The sequence below is a fragment of the Corvus kubaryi genome, unplaced genomic scaffold (assembly GCF_017639235.1).
Source record: "Corvus kubaryi isolate FWS band 111438036 unplaced genomic scaffold, C.kubaryi_AGA036_p1.0 64994, whole genome shotgun sequence".
Lineage (NCBI taxonomy): Eukaryota > Metazoa > Chordata > Aves > Passeriformes > Corvidae > Corvus > Corvus kubaryi.
This window is the reverse complement of record NW_024581675.1, coordinates 13,639-33,541: the sequence shown is the minus strand read 5'-3', so window position 1 is coordinate 33,541 and position 19,903 is coordinate 13,639. Positions and strand designations below refer to the sequence as shown.

Here is a 19,903-nt window from a genome sequence, read left to right as displayed (position 1 = left end):
TTATTGCCATGTAGAAACTTACAAAGTGATAGTAAGTTACTTTTCATGTTCAGATCATTGTTGGATCATTGACTACTATTATCACTTGCATTTCCATGGAGCTATAATTGTTGGGAAGTAACTTTCCTATTGTTTTAACCAACAGCACGTAGCTGTATTTCTGTAGTAATAAATACTATCTCAGTCCTTCAGGGCATTCTGGTTATTTCTAGGGGGGGTTCATTCAATATTGTCTTCTCATTCCAGGTTATTGAAGGAAAGCTGGCTCCTTTCTTGGGGAAGGTGATCAAGTTTGCCACCTCTCATGTGTACAGCTGCAGCCTTTGTAGCCAAAAGGGTTTCATCTGTGAGATTTGCAACAACGGAGAAATCCTTTACCCCTTTGAGGACATTTCTACAAGCAGGTACTCCAATGTGGTAATGTCAGTCATACATTTGATTTGAGTGTTAAAGCCTTGAGGATTCTCAGCCTCATGACCTTTTATTTAAAGAATTAGGGACTAGATTCTGCTAATGCACATTTCTAGGCAGCTAGAGTAGATCACTGTTCCAGGGAGGCCACCATGAACAGACACGGAAACAAATGAGAAGTGCTACTTCCCAAAGCCCTATAAGTCTCAGAATAGCTGTTCAAAAAGGGAAGAGTCCCCAGTGTCATCACACAGTGTGATTTATACAAAGTTCTTCTGAGTTTGCAAAGTGTCCTGAAAAGCCAAATGACTTCTCTGGAGTTATCACAGACATCTTTCTGTTCTCTGGTGCCACTGGGCCCATAATGTACTGGGATCATCCATTATAAAGCAATGACCATCTATTCTGAAGTGTCTTTCCCATGAAATGTTATGGCTAGTGCTCTGCTCTCTATCTGCTTATTCCTCTGTGCCTGTGTATGCAAGTTGGTTTTTTAATGACATTGCTGTTCTCAGGTGGCTACAAAGTTAGTATAAGTGTATGCCAGTCCTAAACTAAACAAAAGAAACTTTATTTCACATCATGTCGAGTACTGGATGCCAGGTCAGGGACAGGAGTCACATGGAAAACCTAGAAGCAAAATACAGGAAGCCAAAGCAGACACAGCAGTGTTACTACTCTTTTTCAGTAGTGTCTTGGATTTTGAATAAAGGAGATACATTTTTTTCCATCCTTAACATAAAGACAGTATATCTGAGAGCACATCATTCCTCCACAGATAAGTATTTTTTGGACTGTTTGGAATACAGTCATTGTAATTTGTTCTCTAAAGTGTACATTTGAAAGGGGGAAAAAATCAAGGACCCACTTTCAGAAACAATTGGGACCAGCCGATTAAAAAGGTTTGTTAAGAATCTGATTCCCTTGCATGCACAAAGATGTTAAATTACAAGTAACCAAGGATTACTCTTAAGGGATTTTCAGTCTGATCTGAGTTTCAAAGACTGTTTGCACATTGTTTTTCCAGAGTCTTATTCTAAAAAATGTATTGACAAAGCAGTGGATAAAAGCTAAACAAGGTGTACAGCTGAGCTCTATAAACAATTTTAAAGAAAGAATGTATCTAGGGTGCATGATGAGATAGGCTGAGTTAAAAAGAAAGACTAAGATGGCATAAAACATAAGATGTCTGTTGAGACTGCATAAAAGGCAATTGAAGATACTCCCAAAAGATTAATGAGAATGTGAAGGAACATTTGGGAAGGCAAGTTTACTTTAAAATTTGATTTGTCTGGGGGATTTTTGGTCACAAAAACATTATTGGGTGTATGTTTCCCCGCCCTTCAGCTGAGATCAGACATACCTTGCAAATACAGAGTTTAAAACCTTCTGGAATCAAATAGAATTTGTCAGCAGCTCAAGGCAACAGAAGCTGCTCTAGCCCGTTTTTATGTGAATTAGAAGCCAGAAAGGACTTTGGTTCATGTTTCACAAATGTGAAGTTATGGTTGATGTCATGCCAAAGACAGTGGTCTTTGTTAATGGTTTTAATTAAAACACAATCAGCATGCAAGGTTCTCCAATATTTCTCTTTCTTATTTTGTCATTCTGCTTACTCCTTTTGTATTCCTTATAAGCGAACCTTGTTTTTATCCCCAGCATTTTTTATTTCCCTTCCTAGTTCGTTTTCTCATCTCAATACTACACATGCACCTATGTGGAGCTAACCAGATTATTTCAGTTCCATATTTTTGCTCTGGAGGCAAGTTATGCCAACAGAAGAGCTTACACAGCTCCATCAGCTCCAAAGCAATGAGGGAGAAGGCCAGGTGGAGGGGTTTTGTGTTTGTTTCCATCTCTTGAAGATGCGAGAGTTTTCTGAAGCAGGTGTACAGACTGCTACAAAGACAAGCGTAAGGTGAGGAGGCTACTTAGAAATAGGGAGATGTACAGGGTAACCTGCAGCAAATGGAATGGCGAGTCCAAAAGGTTCATGTGAAGACTTGCAATTACACCTGAAAATTCTAATGATGTGTTCAGCTTTCCTTGTCAGTTGTCATACAGAGCTCTGAGTAAACAGCTCAAATTTGTGATTTAGTTGTACTATTCTGAGTCCACAGTGTACAGAGATAATTGACTACAACTCCCTTTTCTCTGTCCTGGTTTTCTGGAATTGCTATCTACAGCAGAGTATTCATATTCTGTACACAGTACTGGACTGCCAGGTACCCTGGCTGAAGCTGGTGAGTTAAAGAGAAAAGAGCTGCTGAACTCCAAAGACCATGTTTTTCTTTTTGCATTTGAATGATTGTTCACTTTTGAGCTGTTAACTCTACCAGCAAACTGGGCTCTTAGGTTAGAAATATTCAAAAGCTGGTGCATGACAGCTTTTGCAGACTTCAGCTCTCTGCTGCATGTTTGAAAAGTGAAGCCTGCTTTTGTGTGTGTGTGTGTATGTATATATGTATGTCTGTGTTGAGCTGGCATTTGGTTTTTTGGCTACCTCCCTGACTTTTTTTGCTCTTTGCAGAGAAGAGTGACAGCTGTCAGAGTGGCCATTACAATTCCAAGGTGGCTGTCAGTTGGCTGTTATCTTTCCATCCTCATGGCCTCTTAGATCAGCTTTGAGGTGAAGAGATTGTTTCTTTCTAAAATATTCTCAGCAGTTTCTGGCGCAGTGTTCGACAGGAATTTATGAAGGATGGGTATTCTTTAGATAGGTACAGCTGAGAGAAAAAGAGGGCCCCTCTTGAGGGCTGGAGTTTCTCTTTGGTCTGGTTGTTTGCTTGAGAGTCATTTTTGTCAGTCCTTGGGCAAACAGAGTGAATACCTGGGTTATGCACTCCTCAGGGTTTGAATACACATATATTACATACCCTTCTCTCGCTAATCAGTGTGACACATTCCTTTGTTGGCAAACGGTCCCAAAACAAACACAATTAGTTCACTTAATTAGTGGGTCTGTGGGCTGTGCTTGGCAGGCTCTTTACATCCCGCTCAACAATACAGCGCAACAGTTTGCTGCCTTGAATGTAAGGGTGGGCTCACAAAGTTATAAGCTTTCTAATGATATGTCCTTTCTCTGGCTTTTCTTGGGAGGTGGCCATTCTGCACAGATCTTAATGAAAGCTGTTATTCAGTAGTTAAACAATTTCTTAAAAATTGTCCCATCCTTTTGATGCCTCTTCCAGTCAGTTTGATTCTTCTGTCCCTCATTTCCCTCTTACCTGTCTTACCCGTATTTATATAATACTTAATCAGGGTTCTTTCAAAATTTCACCATTTCACCATGTTTTTGAAGGCCTTTAAATCATGAGAACTATATTTAAAGCCTCCTGAATTAATTGCACATTTCATGGACCAAATTTTCACCTAATGTGAACTCTCACAGCTCTGCTTTTGCTGGAGCTCTGGCAACTTAAACAAACTGAGCATCTACCTCCTATTTTATTTCTTGTATTAAATTTGCCCTGGGCTTAAATTTAGTGAGTAAACATATAAAATTACCATATTATATCACTTACTTTATATTTACAAGTGTTGTGCAATGACTTTAAATATCCTTGGCTGTAAATTGGCTTGTTAGAGCTATCGTTGCCTATTAGCAAGCAGGCACTTCCCCTCAAGTTGCTGATTTTGCTTGTTCTTCACTAATGTGGGGAAGAGTTTTTGTTTCTTTCTCCTAAAATTAAAAAAAACCCCAAAAACCAAACAACAGAAGTGAAGTCTGTGTAGCCGCACAGCTGCCTATAATAGTGGCTGTATTTGTTTTATTACTTAGAACAATTTTTAACAGTTTTTAAATCTTAAGGAATACTGAGAAAATTACCTTTGGAATGAGAATATAATTCATTAAAACGTGTGTTCTGTCCCATCAGTTAATTAAGCATTTAATAATTGGCTATTCATTAATTTAATTAATGGCTATGATAAGATTATTTTCTGTTACCCAGTTGATAAAGTTTTGGTCTTACCTGAGTGTCATCATCCTAGTGATTACTTTCACAGGCAATTAAATTTGTTGTGTTTTGCTGGTAAAGTTACTTGGTTGTTAAGAACAATTTAGTCCATTCCTTTCCTTTTATGCGCTGACTGTGGATGTATGTAAACCATGGAGAGTTGCTCTTTTGTGTTCATATTCATTTATCAAGGCTAAATTGTTTTCACTTTACTAAGTTAATTTGTTCTGCTGCTCAGTTAAGACATGTAGACCTTTTAAGATACAAACCAGAAGACCCAAGTTTAAAATAGACTTGCCACAGAACAGGCTTGACTATATCAACCAGCTTGGATGCCTCCATAATCTTTGGCCACCATCCTGATAAGACCTGTGAATGTACTTTGCACATAGTGACAAGTCTTAATAAAGGCTCTGGGGCTATGCATGCCAGAGTCTTTGCAAGGTTGTGGCTTACTGTGTTATGGATGCTGTGTCACTGGGCAAATGCAACTTTGAGCATTTGGGAGAACGTTAAAGATAGATACTAGGTGGAGAGACTGAAATATGTACTGTACAGCATTTGCAGGAAATAACTTGGCACAGGTCAAAGGCATCACTCAAAGTACATAATTTTCCCTCTTGCTTTGATTGGTTTGTCTTATGCTAGAAAGCCTCTCCCCAACCCAGGCTCATCTGAGTTGTGCCAGTAGTTTAGTACCTAATTTTTGAAAGAGCTTAGCTTATCGGATGCTGATAGCTAGTTCAAAGCACTCTGAAGTGATCTGCTCAGCACTTCTCTGAGGAAGTGTGGGCACCTGAGTAGATGTTAAGTTCTCTTGGTAATTTAATTTATTGAATCTGTCAAAACTGATCAAAATCTTCTGGCCCAGATTGTCTTATTTTTGTTTGTTTATGTAAAAAGAAAACAATCAAATATACCAGCTTTTCCATCAAGTATTGTCTTTTGCAACTGAATTAGCTTTAAAGGTCGGTTTTACTTGCCTCCTGTCAGAGTGGTTTTTAACTAGAATGTTCAGCCTAAAGGCAGATACTTACTGCAAGTAGGAAAGTCTCTGCAGTGTTGCCTTGTGCTCTTCCCTGCTGGCTGGACATGGCAACTATCTTGCTTACACTTTCTATTTTGCAGCTTCCTTACTGTGCCTTCTTTTTCACTCTAGATATTTCCAACTTGCCAGTCAAGACCTTTTAATTCTTTCTTCTTCTTTCTCATGCAAGATAGACTTCTCTGTCTCCCAAATATGGTTCCTTGAAGCTTTTTAGCCCATTAAAGCCAACACTGTCAACTCTTAAGTGCTCAGAAATTCTAAGATCACCTTACGAATTTGTTGTTTATATATGTACTTTACTTCTTTAAATGTTAAGTTTCTTTCTTCCACCTTGGATCCAGGTAGGCATGTCTTCAACCTTAATGCAGAGTTGTAAAGTGTTTTCTTTTATGAAAAGCAAAATCCTGGCTTAGTCACAGGATTTTTGGACTTGAGACTTACAGAAAAATACAAAGTGATAGAATCAAATTATAATAGTGGAGGGCAATATGTTAATATTACTGTTAGTAGTATTGCCAGACTCTGCTTTTAAATCTTCAACCCCCACTTTGTGAATACAGTTTGTTAATAATAGGAGAGGTAGAGGGGTGCAGTGCAGTTTGTGGTGTGGCAGTTGTGGAGGCAGAGGATATGTGCCTGAGCAATGTAAACACCTGAATTTCTGTGGCATTTCAGCCTCTCCAGTGCTTTTCAAGTAATGGATCTATCATGTGTAGGGCTTTTCTGTGCTCCAGAGTAACTCAACTCCACTGGCGGACGTGTAATCTCATGAGTTTCAAATTAAAAGTTTTAATACTGATTTTAGTGTCCCTTCACTGATTTCTTAGGAACTGCTGTTTACAGGTCACATTACTTGGCTTGGGATATCTCTGAGCTTAACTCGCAGAGCACAGTACTGAGGTCAATAGTCAGTCCTTAGTTCTCCTGCTTGGATGCAAGTATGGAAATATATGTAGATAATATAGCATAAATCCCTGAACCCACAGCTGGGAAGAAGCTGAGGACAGGCTTCCCTCCATAATCAGGAGTGACACAGCTTTGCCAAGAGGGCTCTGGGAGCTGCAGGATCCCATTGCTCCTGCTGCTATGTCCAGTGCAATATCTCAGCCTGTGCACACCCCTGTAGAAGGAGAGCAGGTAGTTAAATCAAGCTGTTCTTGTTCAGCCCTGGCCTGTAGCAAGTTGTTCTGTGAGCACCCAAAATGAAGGCCTGCTTTGCCATTTCTCTGGATGTAACAATGGAAGAGTTGACACTGAAGCTCCCCTTCCCTGGAGCAGCACTGGTGGTTTTCCCTCCCCTCCAGAGCTTCCCACTTTTCCCCTCACTTGTGAGGCTTTAATATCTCTGAGCACTTTGCACATCTGCTGGATGCAGTTGACCTTGGCAGTGGGTGCTGGCATGACAGGATGAGGGGCATGAGATGGCACAGATGGGTGAGCCAGGATGGGGGTTTATTCACCCATCTTCCCTGCTTCTTCAGTGCTTCTTCAGCATCTCAGTCTAGCCCATGCTGCATAAAAGGGAACAGACCCCGGTCCAGCAGTTTTCATGCTGGGTGGTGTGTCCTTTGGCCATCCTGGGGTGGCATTACTAGAGCAGCAGGGGTGGTGGTGTTCACAGACACCATGTGTGTTTAGACTGGTCCCTGCAGCTGCTCTGGAGGTGCAAGCCATGGGTGCTGTACTTGGTGAGTCCCACCAGTGCAGTCTGGTGGTCACTGTACACCCCTTGCTGGCTGCCCTCTCTAAGCAGCTCATCCCTCTGCGTTGGTTCCCCCAGCACATCAGCTGCTTTCTGTTGTTTCTGTACCCTCCGGGGCCAGCCCGGGACCCAGTCATGCCATTATAAACAAGGAGTGTCTTCAGGCTCTGCTGGCTTATCAGGGGTGACCCCTTTCTGATGAGCAGGTGGATGGAAAGGAAAACTATGACTGTGCTTTGAATCACGACCAGTTCCCTGAACACTGAATTAATAATTTAGAGTGAATTTCAGATATATAATAACTTGAGGGACTGGGTAGTGGGCTCTTCTTTGTTTTCTGCTTCAGAGGCAAAGTTTTCAAAACCAAGTCTGAAAAGTATTAACAGTTTTTAAGTACAGTATATAAAAAACCCCGTAGCTATGTCTAGTAGAGGCCGTGTCTGTCATACAAGGTATTACCTTAACAAGCTCCTTATAGGGACAAATCAATGTCATGTTAGTGCCAGCTTTCTTCCATTCATTTACTATGTGGGCATCCCTCCCTAGGCAGGCTCCTTGCATTGGTTTCTAGGCAACTGGAATAATATTGCTGCACGTGTGTGTCAGGCATTGATTGCCTTTGGGGCTTTTTTTGTGTTGTAAGTGAACACAGGCTAGTCCTTTTTCCTTTTCTTTGTGTTCTGCTAAAGGCTCAGATTTTTGAAGGGCCCGTCTGTGATAGTCACAGCTGAGCAATTCAGAAATACTTGCAGACAGGCAGGTATGTGTAGTGTGGGATGGTAATCATGCTGGAATCCCCAGGCAATGCTTACTTCAGCTAGTGTGGTTTGCTCTTCTGAGTTTTTTAATAGGCAAGTTACAGGTGATTTAGTGTTTTGGATGCTTGGTGAAGGTTTAGCATCATCTAAGGAAAACATAATGAACAACCTCATTTAATCCTGTTTTTACTCTGCATGGTGGGAAAGAAGATATTGAAGAGTTTAGTCAGTGAAGGGTTTGGCCCTAAATCAATCCGTGCTGAAGTTCATTTCAAGGGATTACTCACTTGACCAAATGTGTGCAAGGTCTGGCACAAGGGAAGTGAATTTTTTAAATGAAAAAATGAAAGCTAATATATAAAATTACAAAAGAAGGGGTGGTGGGTGAATATGGCACTGCAGTGAGACAGGGGAGCTCTTTGCCCTTCTCAGGTCTGCTAGGAGCCCCTGGCTGACCTTGAGCCAAGCCAGTTCACCTCTTGCTTCCCGTTGTGAGGTGGGAATGGTGGTATACCTGGTACAGCCAGTTAGGTACAGCCCATGTGCATGGGACTGAAGGCATCCTAATAAACCTTGTTGGTTCCAGCAGCTTTTTCCCGACACAGTCCCACTGGTAAGTCTGTCAGCCAGTAAGGTTCCTAGAAGACAAAAACCCTGTCTGTCAGATGACATCCTGGGCCACCTGTTGATCACCCCTGCTTTGTCTGTTTAAGGTGAAAGGTCTTTGAGGCCTCTTTGTGTTGTACCCACCACTTCGGGCACCTGATCCTGCTCAGGGGCACTTAAAGATGGTGCAGTACAGAGGAGAAACATGAGCATAATCAATTGGTCATGCAGCATCTAGAATTACTTGAGCCATAATCCTGTGAAAAATAGGTGGGAAGCATGAGAAGAACATGCCAAAATTTACAATTTACTAAATATTGATATGTTTCAAATGCCCAGACTTAATGGGAGATACTAACATTGGCATTTTCTCAGCATACAAGGAATGATTATATGCTTTTAATGTAGAAAGGCTTTTCTTTTGTAACTAGTAATGATAATAATAAGAGCATTATAATGCCTGTCTGGCTGTGGAGAGCTTTGCCCTTTCTCTTACACTTCCCAGTGCAATAGAAATTGTTTAGAGGATTGAATAATTCTCTGCATTTTTTTTTTACTCTGCACAAGTAAAACTTCCTTAAAACATAAAACACCCCCTAAAGTCTCAACAGAAACTGAGTTAGGTCGGGAAAGAGGGGAAAAAAAGAGAAAACACCAAAATAGAGAGGAAGCTATTTCAGCTGCCTTCTTAGAAGACTACAAGTCTGCGTGAAAACAACATGCACTGTTCACTAAGTCTTCAAATACGGATTGAAAAATAGCAAGATGCTATTAATGTGCAGTGTCACAATATCATTCATTAAAGAAGGAAACATGAAAGGCCTGAATGGCTATGGGCTCATCAGCTTATTATCAGTGGTGAATAGCATTCTCACAAAGGATGTAGGGACTTCTTGGCCTCTAGACAAAGAATAAGTCAGGATTCAGAAATAGCACCTGAATTGTGAATTACCTATGACAACAACAAGGGTTAAGGAAAAGATAAGTAAGTGTAGTGAACTATTAAGTGAGCCTTTTATAGGCTACAAAATATATTTTATTCCTCCAGAGAAATAAAATAATTTTTATATATATTGAGGCTTGAAAACAACAAAAAACCCCATGAAATTCACATATGGAGATAAAATTCGATCTCAAGATTATCTAGGAAGCAATCTGTTTGTAATACTCTAAAAAGGAATATAATGTTGGTGCAGTTTTTGGTATCACTGGAGAATTTCTCGCAGTGAGATTAGAAATGGTCAACCAGTCGGCATTCCAGGGGCAGTTAAGACTGACTGTATTTGATATGAGGAAAAATAAAGCTGTGTAGGTGGCTTGGGGTTGTATAGCTCCACCACTTTAAAAAGAGTAACTTGCCAGTTGGCACAAAAGCAGAGCAAGATCAACATTGCCCCCCTGCCCTGGTGACTTTTTTTGTCGGTGAGGGGGACACAAGCATGCAGTGAAGGCTGATACGGGTGTCCTCTCTACTTGTTCCTGTGCAGAGCTAGAGGCAGCTTTGTTCTCCAAGTCAGAGCACCGTTCCTCCAGGCTGCTGCTTTGTTGTCATCTGCACCCCTTGGCTGGGCTCAGCCTTCACCAGAGAAGGCAGAAAATAAGTCTTCAGAGCAGCAATCAGGGGTGGGGGCACCAGAATGGACCAACCATGGCAGCAGTGGGTGCCGGTGCAGTGACTGTGAGGTCAGGGCTGGCTGGCTGGCTGCTCTGCCTCTGCTTAGTGCCTGACAGTGTGGGGTCCTGGGCAGAGCTTCAGCTACTGCACCAGCTCTAATGAATAACAGTTCAGACAGTTTTTCTCTCTGTTTTGATTCTGAACGATGGGAAAAATGTTTGTTAATCTTTTCCACTGAGCTTATTTCTGAAAAATGAATTCATATTAATTTGAACACCATCAGTCTTTGTTTGCTCTGCTGATTGCCTTTGACTTGAGAGAGCAGGTGTGCTGGCTCCTCTCTCATCCTGCTCAATCCATTTCAGCAGCAACTTCTGATAGGTTTTGTCATTTCCATGCCTGCTGTAGAGAAATATTGGGCTAGCATAGGGAGTGGCGATGCGAGAGCTCAAAATTACACTCCTCATCAATCATTACCCTCTAGCAACTTCCAGGGCACTGTAAACTGCTGACTAACAAGGGAGAATTAGCTTGATAAAATCGCCATTAGTGTCAGTTCAGAGTGGTGTAAAGTTTTAAAGACACTGCTATCTTCTGTCTCTTCTTTGCCCATTAGTGTGTCTGTTTGTGGAGATCCCAACCCCAAAGCACGTAAGCACACTTAATGGAAGGCAGATCGTTAATCGCAAAGAAATCACTGGGATATGAGTCCTAAGCATGTGTTCATGTGCTTCAGTGAATAAGGGCAATAACACACACTCTCTGAGCTCAGAAATTGTAAATGGCTCTGTGCGAGCTGGTTTCTTGATTCAAAACCAGATTTAGACTCTGTAGCTGGACTGAGAAATACAACAGTCAAGTTTTACTGCAAGAGAGCATGGAAGCCAGTAGATACAGTGCTTTATACTTAGCCTCATTCACCTTCCTTTTCTTACTCATATTTGAGTTATCAGTTTATGCTAGTTAGAAATGTGCCTCCTTAAATCTCTGCACAGCCTTCTCAAAGCTCTGCAGTTACTAAAATTTAGGCTGTGTTTGGACCCATGCATAAAACTTCAAGTGCAGCCAGACCATGAACAGTTTTTTTAAAAGTTACAGGTGAGATGGATCTGATAAGCTAACAGGTTCTGTTAGCTTATGGACTTCTCTCAGTATTGTCAAACCACATGCCCAATACTGCAGTTGGCATTATGGCTTCTCAATTTTTGGGGGTTTCTTCATGGTTTCAATTTTTCTTCACAGTCTTGAAGACAAGAACCTTACTTCTATGAAAAATAGGTTCAAAGCAAACCAACAAAAAACCCCACTAAAGTTATAACAATGGACACTTGGACTCTCATATACAATAGCTACAAGAAAGGGGAAAAAAAGTGCAAGGCATTTCAAGATGTCTTACAGAATCACCAAGGGTGACCAGAAATCCCTTATTTGAGTTTCAGAATTGCTCTAAAGTTTGATGTTTTGTTGCTTTTATTATTTGATTATCCAACTGAAATCTAAGACGTTTCACCTCTGACAGTCCTCCTTTTACTTTTTCCTTTGGTTACAAAGCTGTAGCAACTTAACTCATCACTACAGATAGTTATTTGCATTGAAAAGCTGAGAATGTCCAATTGTTTAGTTGTAGCCCACTCAGGATTTCCAGATACTTCATTGCTCAACTTCCATCTGCAACTGGGGCTTGATCTGCTGTGACATTAAGTTCATTGCCTCACAGTGCCCTGAAAGTAAACGTGTCATCTTGTTTGAGCAGTTGATTTGTTTGAAGTCTTAATGTCACATTCGAGAACAGAATAGCACAGCTTTGAATGCCAGAAGCATAGCTCAGTGTGTTGATCAATTGATCAACATAGATCAGTTGTGTTGATCTAGTCCAGTCTTCCACAGGACACAGAGCAGACAATATCACCTACTTCTGTATCATTTTCCACTTTGTGAAATGACAGCTTCTCCTGCTGTTGCAGTGGACTGTTCTTTACTCTTTCCAGAACAGCTGACCACTGGAGCTTCAGTGAGGAATATGTCATATCATGACTGTTGCAAATCACAGACTCCGTTTCTGCAAATGCTAAAATATACCGTATTGGAAAATAATATTGTTACTCCTCATTTACAAATCAAAGCAAGACTTGTCTTTCATAAAACAAAGTTGATGTCTTTTCAGTGATAGACCTGAATACTAGTTACTAAGAAGGTAAGTTTTAATCCTTCTAAAAATTTGTTTGTGAAGTAGAAGTGCTGGGACAGATTCTTAGCAACTGCAAAATGGATGCAAGTCAACTTATTTTAGTGGTCCTGAGTAGCTTTACACCAGCAGAGGTGTGGGCATGCCAGTGTATTTTACAATGCCACTCTTATGAAGCATAATGCTCTTTGAGCTCCCAGAATGATTTCAAGGCATACCTACTGCCCTCAGCCCACGTGAAGCCTGTTGCATGCTCTGGTCCTATTTTGTGATTCAATTTTGACACTGATTTGTGTTTGCAGGTGTGAAAGCTGTGGTGCTGTCTTCCACTCTGAGTGCAAAGTGAAGGCTGTACCATGCCCCAGGTGTGTGCGTAAAGAATTGCAGAAGAAGCAGAAATCCTTCTGGAGGCAGCTGAATATGGACGAGAACTTTGAAGAGTCTTGCAACATGTTTGAATTGTCGTATCAGAACACATGAGTTCCTTGAGGCAGTGGCCAGCCTGAAGAGAATCCCTCTCCCAGCTGCCAGCTCAAGCAAATTCTCAGCTTAGACAGGCAGAAATTTTTTTGAAAAATACTACCTGACCTTCCTCATCTGTGAACAAGAGCTGCCAAAGTGGCCATAAAGCCTTGTTGGCTTTGAAATACCAATGGCTGAACTGCACTGAAGTCCAGCCGTTAGCTCTCATACAAAATGTGGTTTACGTGAAATGCTTTAGGTCTAGCTAATTAAGTACCCAACTTTCTTTTCCACCTCTGGAGAAGACTTTATCTCAAGGCAGAAAATACTTGCTGCCATGACTGCATTATTTTTTATGTTGTTCATTTAGAATTGATGAATCATCTACTTATTTATGTGTATTATTTATTTATTAGTAGCCTTGGCAGGGGTTCTGGTGAGGTGTTTCACAGAACCCAATAGAGCAGGAATTAATTTAAATCCACTGTCCCCTTCTGTTATGGGCATGTGGTTCCATTTCCTCATGTTTTCAGAGAACTATCTTAAAGGATCAGTACATTTACATTTTAGAGGATCTCCTTGCCAAGGAGAAAGGATCTCCGATCAAACTTTACTCGGGGTGCTTACAAACGTAAGATGCAGAATAATTCCTTCAGTTATGTTTATACATTTATAACCACCCCAGTGAACTACTTCATATTCAGATAAGCATGGGACTTGCTATTCTTTTTGTTCAGGCTGGGAATATCAGTTCAGCTCTGTCACTGAAGTCCGTTGAGATTTACACTGGTCACTCTTGATTTATGGGAGGCCGTGTCCTCATCCGTAGTAACGTGATGTTGGTTCTCCTCCTTCCAGTCTGAAACTTTAAGGCATTTTAAATGTTCACATTGGTTTTCTTTTTATTTCATGAAGTTTACTTTAAATGTTTTTCTAATCTGAGCCTGTTAAACTGATAGTCAGGAAAGTGGTCTTGCCCATTTTAGTTAGAAAGTACCTCCAAAATTGTGAAACACTAGTTTGCTGTTTTCATGTGCAACTTGTGTCCTGCATTCTCTTTGAGCTCCAAGGCATTTATAGTTCTGTAATGACTTCTTCCATGGTGGAGAGTGAAGTTCCTCGAGGTATGATTCTGCTGCACACACCTGGAACACAGGGAAGTATTAAACACAGTAAATTATTTTGTAAAGGAAAGTACATGATGGATTTAACTGGGGAGGTGTGTGTCGTTACTGGCAGTATGTTTAATTCATGGCGAGTTCACCTTCAATGAGCAGTTAGATTGTCTTCCCCCATTTCACATTCTTAACTCTTTTTCACCCCCTGCAGTGATATGTGTATTACATACATATGAAAGCATTCATATATGTATACACACACACATCTATATACAGAAAGCAAATAATGGTTTCAGGAGAATAATGCCAGTTGCATGTGTCTTTTTCCTCTCCTTTCACATAGGTTTGTGAAAATACAGAATACTGATTTTTGCTTCGTATATAATCTGCAGACTGTTGTATTCAAGGCAGAAAGCAGTTTTGATTGTCGAAGCATCTCACTAATTGCTGAAGTATTTTAAATAAAAGAACAGGGTACATCATGCTTACATTAAAAGGTAAAATGCTACAATGAGTTGCCTTGTACTGGAATGTAAGTGGTTACCTTTTCCAGCTGCCAGTCAAAGAAAAAGTAACTTAATCTGAGCTTTCTCAAATTTGAGTGCAACTACTATATACATAGAAGCATGTTTATATCTGTATACATTAGACAACCAGTGCCTTTCCTTTCCAGAAATCCTTCTTTCATTGGGATTCTTTAGAAGGAAGTGAGGGTTTTTCCATGTTCTTGGCAAAGTGCTGTAGGGATTCCCATACTTAATAAACTTGATGAATCATGAACCTTTGTCACTAAAATTAATACTTCCCATACACAGTGGTGTCTCTGTCTCAGCTCACTGTTCCTCATGTGAAATGAGTTGCTTTTGGCTATCACCCTTAAAGGTATAATGTTCCTTGCAAATCCATTCCCATGCAAAGAATTCCCTGTGTGTTCAGAAATGCAAACACTGGGGAAGTATTGTAGAATTAGTCAGGCAAACAGGAACTGCACTGGTACTGGCTGAATAAACAGAACGCTCCCATGTTGTTCAGCTTGTGTCACTACAATTACTCCTGTGGCAAAGCCAGTAGCTCTGAAAGTGTCAGAATCTGGCAGATACTATTTTGAATTATCTGTAGACATAATGTTAGGTCATTAAAGAAAAAATGGTGGTGTTTTCATATCACCATGCTCTGGTATTTATGATACCTCACAGTGCTGTTCATGTCCAGCTCAGCTTAGAGAAGGCTGCTTGAGTGCACTGTCAAAAACCGTATGGAGTCAAGGAATCAAGGTTCAGACATTGCAAACTATTAGTTACTTTGACAGATGGCCTATCTCCAAAGTACCAGTCATGTGGGTGGTTGGATACTGGAATTGAATTCTGGAATAACAACATAGACAGCATGGGAGTCGCTCTGGGTTCGTACAGGTATTACAGAACAGTTTCTTTGCTAACAGAGATTTACAGGATAAAAATAGTATGATGTTGGCAAAACTGCTGAAATTAGCCATGGGTCTGAAACCACTGCCATTACCAATAGCATAGAGCAAAAGCATGTTATGATATTCTGTCAGTGCCCAGAGCTTTATGTAGAAGGATACTGTACAATACAGATCATGTTATTTGCTTTAAAATCCAATGTTGTTGTAAACCAGCTAGTTCCTAAAATGAATAGACATTCATTTCTACTTTGGAAAACTTTCACAGTAGCTCTAGGAGCAGGCTGTAATGTGAAAGATTATGTCCTCTCAGGGATGCCTAGCTCCTATCTAAAAATAGTTATTCCTCATGAATGGGTAAGATAAAGTATTCTGTCACCAATTTTTGTAAGCATAATGAAAGGCTTAATTCTGCCCTCAGTCGATTTTCTTGCAGGAGCCATCTGCAAGCAGGAGCCTCAGCCTGGGGTTCTGCAGGTGATTTGGGTTTCAGACAGCGCTGTACTCTTGCATGGTTGTCTCTGCTGTACTAACAGTGCTCCGTGCTGGTCCCCACTGCTACTCCCTGCCCGTTCTGCAGCCCACAGCCTGCACGTGGCTCTGCTCTGCAGCCTTCTGGATGAGCATCAGCTGGTAAAGTTCCTGGGGTCTTTGCAGATTGCACGACTCTGTCTGCACCCCACCCCCACCCCAGGTGAAATTATGTATTAGTACTTCCAGTCTTGTCCTACCCACGCATGAAATAAATTGGAACAATGCTATTTCATTGTGAATCAATAATAAAATATGCTGTTTGTCTTCTTCAAAGAGAAGATGCTTTCATAGCTGACTGAGGAGGAATTGATCTGTTATCCAGTTACTGCTTTAGCATTTGTACAGAACTTACCAATGTAGAAATAGGATGCTTCACTGCAGTGGACTATAGCTTCACACTCTACAGGTACTTATATTTGTTAGCCTGGTATTATTTTAATCTAGGGCACTATAGAGATCCTTATTCAAGTCTTTTCCTCTTTAAGCTGACTATCTACCTTTCCTTTAATGGGAAGATGGGCCTACCTAGGGGATGCAAACTGCAGCTCTTTCTTTATTATCAATCTATGAAGAGAGAAATTTGTATTGCTTGTGTAGGAATCTTCCTATTTTTTTGGGGGGGGTTTATTTTGTCTGTCTTATGTGGTGGAAAATGATGGGTTCATGATGTGACAAAACATCCTGGCTGGGACATATCAATATGAGCTCACTGCTGGGATTGATAAGAATTGGCAGGTGTGAGGGAAGATACTTTTTGGTGAGGAGCTTAAGTTTTTCACAGTACTCCACAGGCTCTGATGGCCCCGTTAGGAGTGAATCATCAGGGTATCTCTAGAGCTCCTCTTGTCAAGGCTTCTCTTATTATTAGGATAGTGTGTGTATTATAATGGATTGATGATAATGTCCTGAAAGATTTTGTAGAAGAGCAGAGGATGTCTGTTTACAATGAAATGGGGAAGCTGCCCAGTTGAATTTTGCTTTCTAGCAACAGAAGCCACCGAGTTTCCTAGGCTTCTCAAGGTCACTGCCTGGATTGCAGCTGACTCTTGGTCTGTATAAAAGAAATTAATTGAATAATCATCACAATCTTCTCATTTTTTTTTCTGCTGCTCAGCTGCAAGCCAGTCTCCCCTCTCTCTCCACTGTGTCCCTGTCCTTACTCACAGTACTGAGCCTATAGCCAGACTTGGAGCTTCATAGCTCATTGTGTAGCTTTTTGAACCGGTTGAGTCCAATCATTCTCTCCTTCATAATTTGCCTTCCAATTTTCCCTTCCCAGTAGGAGTGCCTTACAGTACTGTATATTAGCGTCTCTCTTCCTGTTTTGGATTTTCTGATTGCATCTGCTGTTGGATTAACTTGTAGACTTAAACTGAAACTCTCCTGTCGCTGTGCCTGCTCTTTGCAGGGGCAGCTGAGTAATCAGTTTGCTTGTTCTGCCCTCATGAAGTGAGCTCTACAGGCTGCATGTACCAGCTCTGAAGACACCATGCTGTGTGGGAACTCCTCACTTTTGCTCATTTTGGTGCCTTAAATTTTGAGAAGTGAGTAATTTTTTTAGAAATGCTCTGCCATGGTGCAACATGTTTGGCATTGGAGCTTGAAACCCTTGCTCATAACAGTTTCCATCTTGCTAGGAATGGTAACCATAAAATTTGTTTACTATCTATGCTTTGTGAGGGCATTATGAGAGAGGATAGCGTGGAGATGGTATTGGTTCTTAGTATGTGTATTTTTGAGACTCACTGGGCTGCTTAGCCTGAGATTGCAGTTGTGCAAGACCTTCAGAAGCAGTGCATATATAATAATGTCAAGTACAGGGAATTAAAACAGGGTCAGGTCACATGCAGTTTTGCTCCTCCTGGAACCCCTGGCCAGTCCACACCACGTGGGCAGGGACTCCCATACAATGCTGCCTTCTCACTTGCACAGCAGGGTCCAGTGCTGTGGGAGTGAAGACATTCCTCAAAGCTCAATTTTAATGCAGCCTGGCTCCCAGAAGGCTGACCCAGTGAGGGTTTGGTCATCCTTACCTTAGAGAGAAGGTTAACCTGATGAAATTTTAGCATTATTTGCTAAAGTATGTGGCACGTGTCAGCCTGGGCCACGTGTCCATAGTGACCATGATCTTACAAGTCCACATTTGACACCAGTAGCAGGAATCCCGTTTGACAACAGCAGTGCTGTTACTGCAGTTTAGCAATACAGTGAGGAGACAGTCTGGATAATAATGTGCAAAGTCCTTCTTTACCTGAAAAACCTGGTGTGGCCATGATGGCTTGAGTCATATCTTAAAATGCCAATTTCACCCAAATTTCTTAGGGTGGTCGTTAATCCAAATTGCAAAGATGCCACTTGTGGTCAGCATCAGAGATATCTAGGTCTGGAGAGCTATCAGCTGTGTAGGACCAAAGTGTATTAGACTTTGTGCACAAGTGTCAGTGGCTCAATTGTTTATTTATTCCTGTCTAGTCCACATGTTAAACCAATATAAATCCTTGAATACACAGCATTGTTTTGGTGGAAAAAGGAATTGTTGATTCAGTTTTGCTTATGCACTTGTCTGCCAAGTTGATTTTGCTTATATTAAACTGTGCTTTCAGGCTGATTTTTAATCAATACCTGTGATAGCAAGTTACCTTAGTGATAGCAAGTCCCTGCTATACTTGAGGTAAGCAAAAGTAAGAATTCATGAGCAAAATTAAGTATTAAGTGATAAAGGCAGCTTCCAAATCAACTTCAGCTGAGGCAGTTAAAAGCCAGGGAAAGTCAGGTGTGAGCAGCAGAGCACAGTGGCTGATGTGGTCCCTGGCAGCCTGGGCTTTCCCTCCTGCCAGAGCACCAGCTCACCTGCACCACTTTCAGTGAATTTTAGCATTGCTGGCAGTGCACCCCGAGTTTTTGGAATACCATTATGTGTGTGTGCTACTCTGTTAACTTATTTGCAACATCATTATGTATGTTTCCTTGTTCTTGTGTTTGCATTGTTGTTTTGGTTTTTTTTACTTTTGACAAGGATTTTTTTTTAAATTATCTGCAACTACTGGGCAATAGTCTTAATTTATTATTGATGTGTAATGATGTTATAATTTAAATCCATTGAGTTGAATTGCTTGTTGACACTTGAGCAGGGTTTATTTGGGTTCACTTGTGACTGCATCAGAGCACCAGTCCCTCCTGTATAAAGGCAACTCTCAATAAACACTAAAAAAATGTTACTCATCCTTTTTAATTTGCCTTCTGGTGGGTACGGTACCATGGGTAAGGCAATCTTTGAAAGAGTGATAGTTTTCTTAAAAATACTTCTCTGCTGGTTAAAGTCATCCAAATATAAGAAAATATGATACTTACGGTTCCCAGATCTCAGCCAGGAGGGTCTCTGGGGGTTTGGATTCCCAGGTAAATCTCGTGTTTTTGGAAAGCCACAAATTCCTAGACTTTTAATGGTGCTCCCAGGGGAGCTTACTGTGGCTTTGAGGCACCCTTGGATACAGAGCTCCTGGGAGGCTTGCAGGAGGAGCTGCCTACTGTGTGGCTGCCTTCTGCCAAAAGAGTCCAAGGTCAGGGCCTTGAACTCTTAAGTGAGGGAGGCATCTCCCAGGTGGACTGAGGGGACCACTGAGGGGCTGGAAGGGCAGGATTTTTCCCATGTTACAAGGGTTTTCATACCAGTGGATGTAGGAGCAGGCATGGTTCTTGCTCTTGGTTATTTCTTCCAGTGCACCAGCTAAGGAGCTTCTGCCGCTCCTTGAATCTGGATTTGATGATTAGAGATTGCAGCACTGAGCTGTGGTGGAGTTCATGGGCCTAAACCCCCTGCCTGAGACTCCCCAGAGCATTCCACACCCAGCCCTATGCTCTGGCAGCTTTCAGAGAGAAGGATATTTCCCCTCCTTCACTATCTTCCTGCCCCTCCTCAGAAAGACCAGAAGTCCATCAGGAATGTCAGTCCTCTCTCCTGCAGGAACCTTTGGACTTCATCCCTGTGATGAAATCAGCCAAAAGCAATGAGTTAATGTTTGACCAGGACCACACAAGCTGCACAAGGAAACCACGTGCAAGACCTTCTCTTCATCCTTATT

At 41.3% G+C, this 19,903-nt stretch overlaps 1 long non-coding RNA gene across 1 annotated transcript; it reads left to right on the top strand.

The window, feature by feature from the left end:
• Nucleotides 1–210: 210 nt before the first annotated feature.
• LOC121672831 lies at nucleotides 211–19,039 on the top strand. The gene is made up of 2 exons (XR_006019007.1): nucleotides 211–404; nucleotides 12,587–19,039. It is a non-coding gene; the product is annotated as an uncharacterized LOC121672831 (long non-coding RNA).
• The last annotated feature ends 864 nt before the right edge of the window (nucleotides 19,040–19,903 follow it).